Here is a 10,845-nt window from a genome sequence, read left to right on the forward strand (position 1 = left end):
AGACGTGTACACAGCAGTTTTCTGTCTGGATCCAGCCACTCCTGCTCTGACCCCTGAACCTCTGCTCGAGGTCAGGGGACACCTCCCATAGAAGGTGGCAGGTGGATGGACTTGTTCATGACCCCTAATGCTGCCTGCAAGGCCTGATTACTCCCTTCCACCAACTCCAGGGTCCGGGAGACCACGGGGTCCCATCGGCTGATTCACAACGTCCCAGTCCCTCTGATCAAACTCCCTAGCAGATGCATGGTTAGCCGGGATGAAAATCGAAAGGCAGTAGTATGGGAACGTGACCCAAACATGTCAGTGGTGCCGCCCCATTCAGAGAGAGGAGGTTAGGGGTGCAGTCCATCCAGCCCTCAGCACAGGGGTTCATGTTGATGAGCACCAGGCCCTCCACCGTCTCGGGGTTGTTCAGAGCAAATCGAGTGAGGATGTAGGCACCAGCCCCAGTCCCCATGCCAGTGACGCTCTTCACCCCAAACTGGTGGAGGACTCCTGGCAGCATCTCGGCCAGCTGGTCCATGGACGGATACATGTACCTTGGGAGACGCCACACAGAGGAGTTAGCGAGAGCCCAAGGAAATTAACAATGTCCAAACAATCCCATTTTCAATTACATAAAAAACCCCAAGAAATAAATTTAACCAAGGAGGTAAAAGACCTGTACTCAAAAAATTATAACACATTGAGGAAAGAAATCAAAGAAGGTACTAATAATTGGAAGCATTACTATGCTCATAGAAAGAATGAATACCGTTAAAATGGCCATACTACCCAAAGCAATCTATAGATTCAACACAATTCCTATAAAAAATACCAGTGGCATTTTTCATAGAACTAGAAAAAATACCCCAAATTTATATGGAAACACAAAAGACCCCAATAGCGACAGCAATCTTTAAAAAGATCAAAGCAGGAAGTGTCAAACTACATGATAATAAACTATACTATAAGGCTTCAGTAATCAAAACTGGCACTGGCATAAAAACAGTCACATAGATCAATAGAACAGAATAGAAAGCCCAGCCTTATCTGCTTTGGCTCAGTGGATGGAGTGTCAGCCTGTGGACTGAAGGGTTCGGGTTTGATTCTAGTCACGGGCATATGCCTGAGGTTGTAGGCTCGATCCCCAGTAGGGGGCATGTAGAAGACAGCCGAGCAATGATTCTCTCTCATCATTGATGTTTCTATCTCTCTCTCCCTCTCCCTTCCTATCTGAAATCAATAAAAATACACTTTTTAAAAAAATAATAGAAAGCCCAGAAGTAAACCCACACCTATATGATCAATTAATCTATGACAAAGGAGGCAAGAACATACAAAGGGGTTAAGATAGTCTATTCAAGAAATGATGTTGGGAAAATTAGACAGATACATGCAAAGAAATGAAACTAGACCACCTCCTTACACCTTCTACAAGAATAAACTCAAAATGGATTAAAGACTTGAATGTAAGAACTGAAACCATAAAACTTCTAGAAGAAAATATAGTCAGTAAAATCTCAGACATTTCTCATAGCAATATTTTTTCTAACATATCTCCTCAGTCGAAGGAAACAAAAGAAAAAATAAACTAATGGACTACATCAAATGAAAAGATTTTGCACAGCAAGGAAAACCATCAACAAAAGGAAAAGACAACCTACTAAATGGGAGAACATATTCACCAATGATACATTCGATAGGCGGTTAATATCTAAAATTGATAAAGAAATCTGAAAACTCAGCACCAGAAAAACAAACAATCCAATTAAAAAGTGGGCAGAAGACCTGAATAGACACTTTTCCAAAGAGGACATACAGCTTGCCAACGGACATATGAAAAGATGCCCAGTATCACTAATCATAAGAGAAATGCAAATCAAAACCACAATGAGATACCACCTCACACCTGTCAGAGAAACTATCACTAAAAAACCAACACACAACAAGTGTTGGTGCGGATGTGGAGAAAAGGGAGTCCTGGTGCGTTGTTGGTGGGAACGGCGACTGGTGCGGCCACTATGGAATAAAGTGTGGAGGTTCCTAAAAAAATTAAAAATAGAACTAGTATAGAAATTCCTACTTCTGGGTGTATATCTGAAAAAAAAAAAAACTAAAACAGTAATTCAAAATTATATATATAATTTTAACCTTATTTACAATAGCCAAGATTTGGAGAGAGGAAGGGAGAGAGAAATATCAATAAGAGAGCAAAATACCAATTGGCTGCTCCAGCATGCCCCCACAGGGAATCAAACCCACAACTCAGGCATGTGCCCCAACTGGGAATCGAACCAGCAACCTTTTGATAACCAACTGAGCCAAGATATGGAAGCAACCCAAGTGCCCATCAGTAGAGGACTGGAGAAAGACGATGTGGTACATACATACAATGGAATATTATTCATCATAAAAAAAAGAATGAAATCTTACCATTTGCAGCAGCATGAATGGCTAAGTGAAATAAGCCAGAGAAAGACAAATGCAATATGATTTCACTTATATATGGTATACAAAGAACAAAGCAAATGGACAAACAAAATAGAAACAGACTTATAGATATAGAGAACACACTGATAGAGGCCAGAGGGGAGGGGCTTGGGGAAACAGGGTAAAAAAATAAAAAGGTGATAAGATTAAGAAGTACTAATTGGTAGTTACAAAGTAGGCTGGGGATTGTAAGTTATAGAATAGGGAATACAGTTAACAATATTGTAAATGTATGGTGCGAGGTGGGCACTTTAATTATCTGAGGAAACACTTTGTAACCTACATGATTGTCTACCTGCTGTATTGTATACCTCAAACTAATTCAAAAAAGTGTTGCATGCAAACCGTAATCCAAACATAAAATTATAAAATAATGTCCACCAGGGGTCAGCATTTTCCTGGTGATAACCCACTTGCAGGCCTTTCCTCTCTGCTCCATGGGACCTCCTGCCTGGATGGTTGAAATGTGGAATTACCTCACACACACACCTGGGACGATACATGCCCACCTCTCCCGAGCTCAGCACCGGAACCCCGGGTCCACGCCTGCCCCGGAAACACGCACTTTGTCCTGCTGGCTGTTGGTGGATGGAGCTCACAAAAGACAAACAGGTTCATTGGTTGATCTCTTCACACCCACCCTCCCCTGCCTTCCCTCTTAGGTTCGACAGTCTGTTCCACGCTTCTGTGTCTCTGGATCTATTTTTGTTCGTCAGTTTCTTTTGTTCATCAGGTTCCACATAAGAGTTAGATCATGTGATACTTGTCTTTCTCTGACTGGTTATATGCATAACCCACGGACGCAGACAATGGGATGGTGAGGCCCTGGGGTGGGGAGCGGGGGCAGGCTGGAAGAAGTCACTGGGGGAAAGGGGGATTTATGTAATACTTTCAACAATAAAGATTTTTTTTTTTAAAAAAAGTCAAACACAAAGGCCAAGACACTCAATGCAGTGAGGACTGGATCTAAGGGAACAGCATGCCTGACGTGTCCTGTGGAGTCAGAGCAGAGGATGACCTGGATGGCAGTGCCCGCAGGCTGCAGTCCCTGTGATTACACCTCCCCTCTGAGGGTCTCCCTGTCAGGGGACGGGACTCTCCATGTCCAATGCCAAGGCACCCTTTCCTGAGCCGTGAGGGGGTCACTCTGGCGCCTTCTCTTCCTGGTTAGTCGTGAACGTTTCTGTCCCTCCCGGCCTGTGGCTGGAGCACAGGAACAGGGCGAGTCAGCAGGAGTAAACCTGCTGGGCCCGGGGTGATGGTCAGGGCTACAGCTGTGCGTGGAGCATGGACAGGCCTCGGACACTGAAGCCTGAACCATCACCGCCCTGCCCACTGCGGAGTGCATGCTCTCCTAGGCACCACCTTTCCCTACTCAACCTTCAAACTCAAGCTCCTGGGAATCTTTTCCCGTGAAGACGCTGAGACGGGCGGCCCATGCCAGCCCACAGTAACCCAGCCTGGAAACCTCCGCCACTCCCTTGGCCCAGACCCTGGTTTGCATGACACGGCGAGGCCTTTCCAGGGCTTCATATTTGAACCCTTACGGTAGGGACTAAGCCTTCTGCATTTTGCAACCTCCAGAGCAGCTGACCACTTACATGAACCTGATTAACACTCATTCCTGCACATTCTGACGTTTGTTAACTTCATGTACATTTCCCATTCTCTTCCCCCTGCTTAGAATTCTCCACCTCGGAGACCCAGGGGACTCACTTCCTCCCCTTCACCGAGTTGCTGCACATACAGGGCCTCATCAGAGACGCATTTTTTGACCACACCGTCTAAGATAGCATCTACCCCCAAAGCCACCGGAGCCTCCTTTACCTGCTGTCTCTGTATCTTGCTTTATTTTTATCCCTCGCAATACCACCTCTGGTGTGTCATATATTTGCTTGTTTGCTTTTTGACGTCTATAGCGGCAGGAACGCTCCCCCACATCAGTGCCCATCACTAATCCCGCAGCCTTCCTCATGGAGCCCCTGCCCTGTCTCAGGCCCAGCTGTGGAGACGATTCACAGAGAGCCCCTGAGCAGCCTAGCCAGGAGTGGGACTGGTTCACATTCACAGCGTACTTTGTAGTGTTTTCACATAGTTTCTGTTTCTGGTTTTTGCTTTTTTTAGGTCTTTGTGGGTTGAATTAGGAAAACGATGATTTCTTCTCTAGGGGTGAACATGGGAACTAACGGAGTGTCACTGTATCCTTGTCCTGAAAGCACAAACATCTCATCGACGGGGTGTGGAGGGATGAGTGAAAAGGAAAGGGAAGGTTGCTCATGGCAAAAACACCACGAGCTCCAATTAGAACTGAGTAGGAGACCCCACTGCCCTAAACACTGGCACCCTGCCACCCACAGGGCAGGGCCCCAAGGCCTGGCCTCGTGTCTTGTTCTCGGCCTCTCTGTTTCCCTGAAGACCATCCGCGGCTCTCCAGCCACCAGCCCCCGAAGCCCACATGTTTGTTGTGTCTCCAGGAAGGAGCTCCCCTCTCCGACGTCCCCCGCCAGCAGGTCCAGGCCCACCTCTGCAAATGCAAAGGGACAAGGGCCTGTGAGCTTCTGGAAAGAAGAGTTCTCAAGTTCACGGTCATCCTGAACATCACATTCTTGGGCTCCCCCTGCAAACCAGACCAAAACCCCTGGAAAAAGTATGTTTTTACCCCCATCTGAGGCATGCAGTCAGAGGTGTGTGCTGCCCAAAGCAGGGATGACAAGAGTCAGCAGCAAAGACAGCTGCTGTCCAGATGGGCCACCTTCAGGTAGAGGGGATGGCATAAAAACACAAGTCTCTGGCCCTGACAGGTGTGGTTCAGTGGTTAGACCACCCACCAAAGGGTCTCAGGCTTGGCTCCCAGGCAAAGGCAGGTACCTGGATTGCAGGTTCAATCCCTGTCCCCAGATGGGGCACGTGTGGGAGGCAACCAATTGATGTGTCTCTCTCACATTGATGTTTCTTTCCCTTTCTCTCTCTCTCTCTCTCTCTCTCTCTCTCTCTCTCTCTCTCTCTTGCTTGTTCCCACCCTCCCTCCCTTCCACTCTCTCTAAAATCAATGGGAAAAATATCGTCAGATGAGGATTAACAACAACAACAACAAACCAAGTCTCCGATTTGAAGTCAGAAAGTCCAGAAATAAGGGCCAGCTCCACCATTAATAGTTGGGTAATTTTGAATGAGCTGCTCCAATTTCCTGAAGCTCCCTTGGAAAATCAAGATCATCATACGTGCGGGTCGTTTGGAGAGCTGACGTGTGAACATGCTCTGCACAAAGGCACTTTATAACACTGTCTTAATGCCATCACCCACTGTCTCCAGAGGCCTCCCTGCAGAAGCAAAGCACATCACACCATCCAAGCGAGTCTCCTGGTCCTGACGTGATGCCATCCCTACCTGTATTTTGGGGGTGACCCAGTGAGAGGTGCTCACACATGTCTGTCAGAACCTTCACTCGAAACCTTCCACCACGTCCCTCCTTTCCTTATTGATCAGTCTCTGTATCAAGGGTGGTCTCTCCAGATAATCCCAGAGCCTCCAGTTCTCAAGGTGCCCAAGTGTCTCCCCAGCTCTGTACCACTAGTATCCCCAAATAGCACCCCATGCTGCCCCAGACTCCAATTTAGAGAAGAAGCTGTGTGTGGAGATTTGGCCTCTCGCCTCCTGCCCACACTGTCCAAACTGTCCAGAGCACTAATCTCTGAAGCCTATTTTTGGGGGCGATTGTTTTTATTTTGCAAATGCATAATTACAGGTCCCCATTCTGTGCCCAGAACAAGGGGCCCACCTGCTTCAGATGCCTTTCCACACAGTATAGCAGTCCAGGCTGAGAAGCTGTTTCTCCTCCTCCATCCCCATCATACTTCTCCACCCTCTTCCCCCAGTTATCTCAGGAGCAAGAGAATAACATTATATTTATGACCTTCCCACTGGATGGTTTCAGATGCAGCCTGTGGCATTAAAATCAGGCGATAGTGCCTTTTTATTTCTTTTAACACAAATTCATTTAGTTATCACCATCAAGTTATCACCATCAAATCACGCATGGCCTCGTCAGTATAAGAGGAAGTTAGGTTCTGAACCATCAAGAGCCTTTAAAGGATTTTAAGCTAAAAGATGAAAGGATTTGATTAGCACTTTCAGTTGAGGTATAATTTACACACAATACCATACATGACTTTTAAATATTCAGCCCATGAGTTTTGGCAAATGCAGACATTTGTGCAGCTACCACCTCACCAAAAATTCGGCATGTGTCAAATTTGTTATGTCTCTTTCTAATCACTCCCCCTCCCCCAGAGGTAACCACTGCTCTGATTTCTATCCCCACAGCTGTGCCCGCTCTACAACTTCCTGTAGGAGGACTTGTCCAGCACATGTCCCTTTCATTTGGCTTCTTCCTCGCAATATAATGTTTGTGGGAGTCACACATGTTGTTATGGGAAGTCAGATTGCTTCTTTCTCTTGCTGAGCAGTGTTCCCGTTTCTGAATGCATCATAACCGTATCCATGGACGTGCGGGTTCTTTCCAGTTTTTGTACATGATAAATAAAGCAGCTCTGAATACATATCCCTTAGGGCAGGCCTTCTCAGGGACATTTATTTCCAGTTCTCCTGGGCAAATAGCAAGGAAAGGGATGTCTGGGTTAAATGGTAGATGTAAGGTTCACGTGACAAGAAAGTGCCAAATTACTTTCCCAAGTGGTCACACAGTTTTACATCAGCAAAGTGTGAGAGTTACAGTTGTTCCATTTCCTTGTCAATGTTGGGTCTCAGCAGTATTTAAATTTCAGCCTTCCTGTGGCAACGCACTGCTGTTTTATTTTGCACTGATGACACTGAGCATCTGTCACATGCTTACTGGCCATTTGTTTATACACTTTTGTAAAGGGTCTGTTCAAATCTTGGGGCCATTATTTTAACTGAGTGATTTGTCCTTTTGTTTTGATTTCTAGTGGCTGCATACAATGCTTCTGTCAGCTATGTGTGCTGTGACTATTTTGTCCGGATCTGAGCTTGCCTATTCATTTCCTAATGGGATATTTTGGTGGACATAATTAAAAGTTTTAAATTAAACCCAGTTTATCAATTGTTTTCATCAAGTTGTATGAAATCTTTGCCTTCCTCAAAGCAGTAAAGATTTTGCTCTATTTTCTTCCAGGTATTTTATAGTTCTCGTTTTTATATTTAGGTAGATTTTTAAGTGTGACACAAGGCTTATTTTCTTTTGTAACAGCTTTATTGAGATATTAGTGTCATGCCACACAGATCAGCCATTTAAAGTGTACCAGCCCATGATTTTTAGTATTGTGATGGTTAATTCCAAGTGTCACTCAACTGGGCTAAGGGATACCCAGAGAGCTGACAAACACTATTCAGGGTGTGTCTATGAGGGTGTTTCTGGAAGAGCTTATACTTGAATCAGTAACTGAATAAAGCAAACCCCCTCCCGCAATGTGGGTGGGCGTCATCCAGTCCACGGAGGGCTGGAATAAAACCAAAGGGGGAAGAAGGGTAAATTTGCTTCTTTGCTGGAGCCATCAAAAGCCATTAAAGGATTTGGGATGTCCACATTCTCCTGCTGTTAGCCAACAGCTTCTCTGGTTCTCGGGCCTTTGGACTCAGTCTGGGACTTACACCACCAGCCCTTCTGGTTCTCCAGCTTGCAGGCGGCATATCGTGAACCTGCGCCTATAATAACCTCCTTTTGTATATTTCTCCACATATCCTCTTGGTTCTAATCCTCTGGAGAACCCTGACCAACACAAGCATATTCAAAGAGTTGTGCAATGCGAACCACAATCAATTTCATCATTTTTATCACCCAATAAAGAAACCCCATATCTTTTAGCCATCCCCACGTTTCCCCTTTGCCCCAGCCTTAGGCAGCCATTAATCTACTTTCTGTCTCTATAGATTTGCCTATTCTAGACAGCCTATATAATAAAAGCCTAATATGCAAATTATCCCCTCAACCGGGAGTTCAACCACTCGCTATGATGTGCGCTGACCGCCAGGGGGTGGTGCAGAACATGGCGGGCATTGGCGACAAGATGCTGGCAGTGGGTGGCAGTGGATGTGCTGCCAGCCACAATGGGCTTCCAGGTGAGCCAGGCCACAGCTGCTGGGACTCCAGGGGCTGGTTGGGCTCCCCATGAGTTCTCACAGGAGCCAGTCTACAAGGCCGGCCAGGAGAGAGCACGCTGCCCATCTGGCTTCCTTGTGGCACTGCTGGGTGGCCCAGAGGCCCACGCTGCTCGCCGGCCCGTGGCATCTGGCCGCGCTCACTGCATCTCCGCGTGGGGACTCGGGCACCAAGACTCAGGTGGAGGGGGGTGTGTGGGGGCCTGGGGGCGCCAGGTGCTGCCCAGGGCCCAGAGGTCATCTGGGACCTGCCCTTCCATGCCAGACGCTTGCACTTCGATCATCTGCCAGGCCTAGGGACCACACTTGTGCACGAATTTCGTGTACCGGGCCTCTAGTTTTATAAAAATGGATGCATGCAACATGTGATCTTTTGTGACTGAGTCCTTTCACTTAGCATAATGGTTTTGAAGTTAATCCATATTGTAGTATCATCTCGGGATGGTGGAGTAACATTCCATTGTATGGATATACCACATGTTTAATCATTCAGCAAGTAATGAACATTTTGGTTGTATCCATTTTGGGCTATTATGAATAATGCTGCTATGAAAATTCATGTACAATTTTTATGTGGATATGTATTTTTATTTCTCTTAGGTACACATCAAAAAGTGGACTGCTGGGCCATATACTTTTATGCTTAACCCTTGAGGAACTGCCAAACTGTATTCCAAAGCTTCTGGATAACTTTATAATCCCACCACAATGTATGAGGGTTTCAATTTCTCCATACTCTTCCCAACACTTGCTATTATCTTTTTTATTATGGCCAGTCTAAGGCATTTCTCTGATGGTTAATGATATTGAGTATCTTTTCATATGTTTATTTGTGTCTCTTGTTGGGAGAAATATCTATTAAGATCTTTTGCCCATTTTTAGTTGGGTTGTCTTTTGTTATTGCATTGAAACATTTCTTTATATATCTAGATAAAAGTCCCAGGTTCATTTTTTTTTATCATACAACTTTCTAGATGTTACAGAACCATTCATGGAAAAACTTCCCTTTCTCCACTGAGTTACCTTCACACCTTTATCAAGAGACACCAATTGACCATAGATGTGTGAATCTGCATGTGGGCACTAATTCTGTTACATTTTATCTATCAGATTGAAGAATTTCCTAATTTTCCCTGTGATTTCTTTTTTTGACCCATGGGTTATTTAGAAACGTATTGCTTAATTTCCAAATGTTTGGCATTTCTAGGTAAAATTCTATTGTTGACTTCTAATTTAATTTCATTGTGTCAAAAAGATATTATCTACATGATTTCAACACTAACATTTACCGATTGTTTTCAGTCAGTCTGTATGGATGGTCTTGGTTAATGGTCCATGTCTACTTGAAAAGGATATATATTGAGTGGCCAGGTTATTATGACCACCAGACGTTTGTTGGCAAGTTAGCTATAATTTCGATCTGAAGTTGCTAGAGGGCCAGACCATTATAAATAGGGAAGCAGGTTGTTTACTACAACAGTAGAAGTGATTTTTTTTCTGAAGATATGGGTAAACAATGCGATTTAACAGCATTTGAATGTGGGCGATATATATATATATATATATATATATATATATATATATATATATTTACATACACACACACATATACACACACACACACTGAGTGGCCAGATTATTATGACCACTTGATGTTTGTAGGCAAATTAGCCACACACTGCATCGTATGGGATATAGAAACCAAAGGCCTGTTTGAACACCTTTGCTGTCTGCAGTTACCAAGATAAAACATCTCCAATTCGTATAGGAACACAAGGATTGGACAGTCAAGCATTAGAAAAAAGTCATGTGGTCCTATGAATCACGTTTTCAGTTGCATTATGCAGATGGCAGAGTGAGAATTTGGCGGAAACAGCATGAAAGCATGCATCCCACATGCATGAGTACAACCTTTCAAGCTGGTGGGGGCAGAGTTACGGTTTGCAGTGGTCGGCAAACTGCGGCTCGTGAGCCACATGCAGCTCTTTGGTCCCTTGAGTGTGGCTCTTCCACAAAATACTGACTTCTACGCATGGGCCATGAAGCTTCAATTGCACTGTACATGCGCGCCTGCATGTGGTATTTTGTGGAAGAGCCACACTCAAGGGGCCAAAGAGCTGCATGTGGCTTGCGAGCCGCAGTTTGCCGACCACTGGTATAGGGCATGTTTTCCTGGCATGATTTGGGCCCTTTAATTTGTGTGGAACAATGTCTGAATTGCACAACATACCTAAG

Source organism: Myotis nattereri, assembly GCF_964212035.1.
Source record: "Myotis nattereri genome assembly, chromosome: 10".
NCBI classification, from domain to species: domain Eukaryota; kingdom Metazoa; phylum Chordata; class Mammalia; order Chiroptera; family Vespertilionidae; genus Myotis; species Myotis nattereri.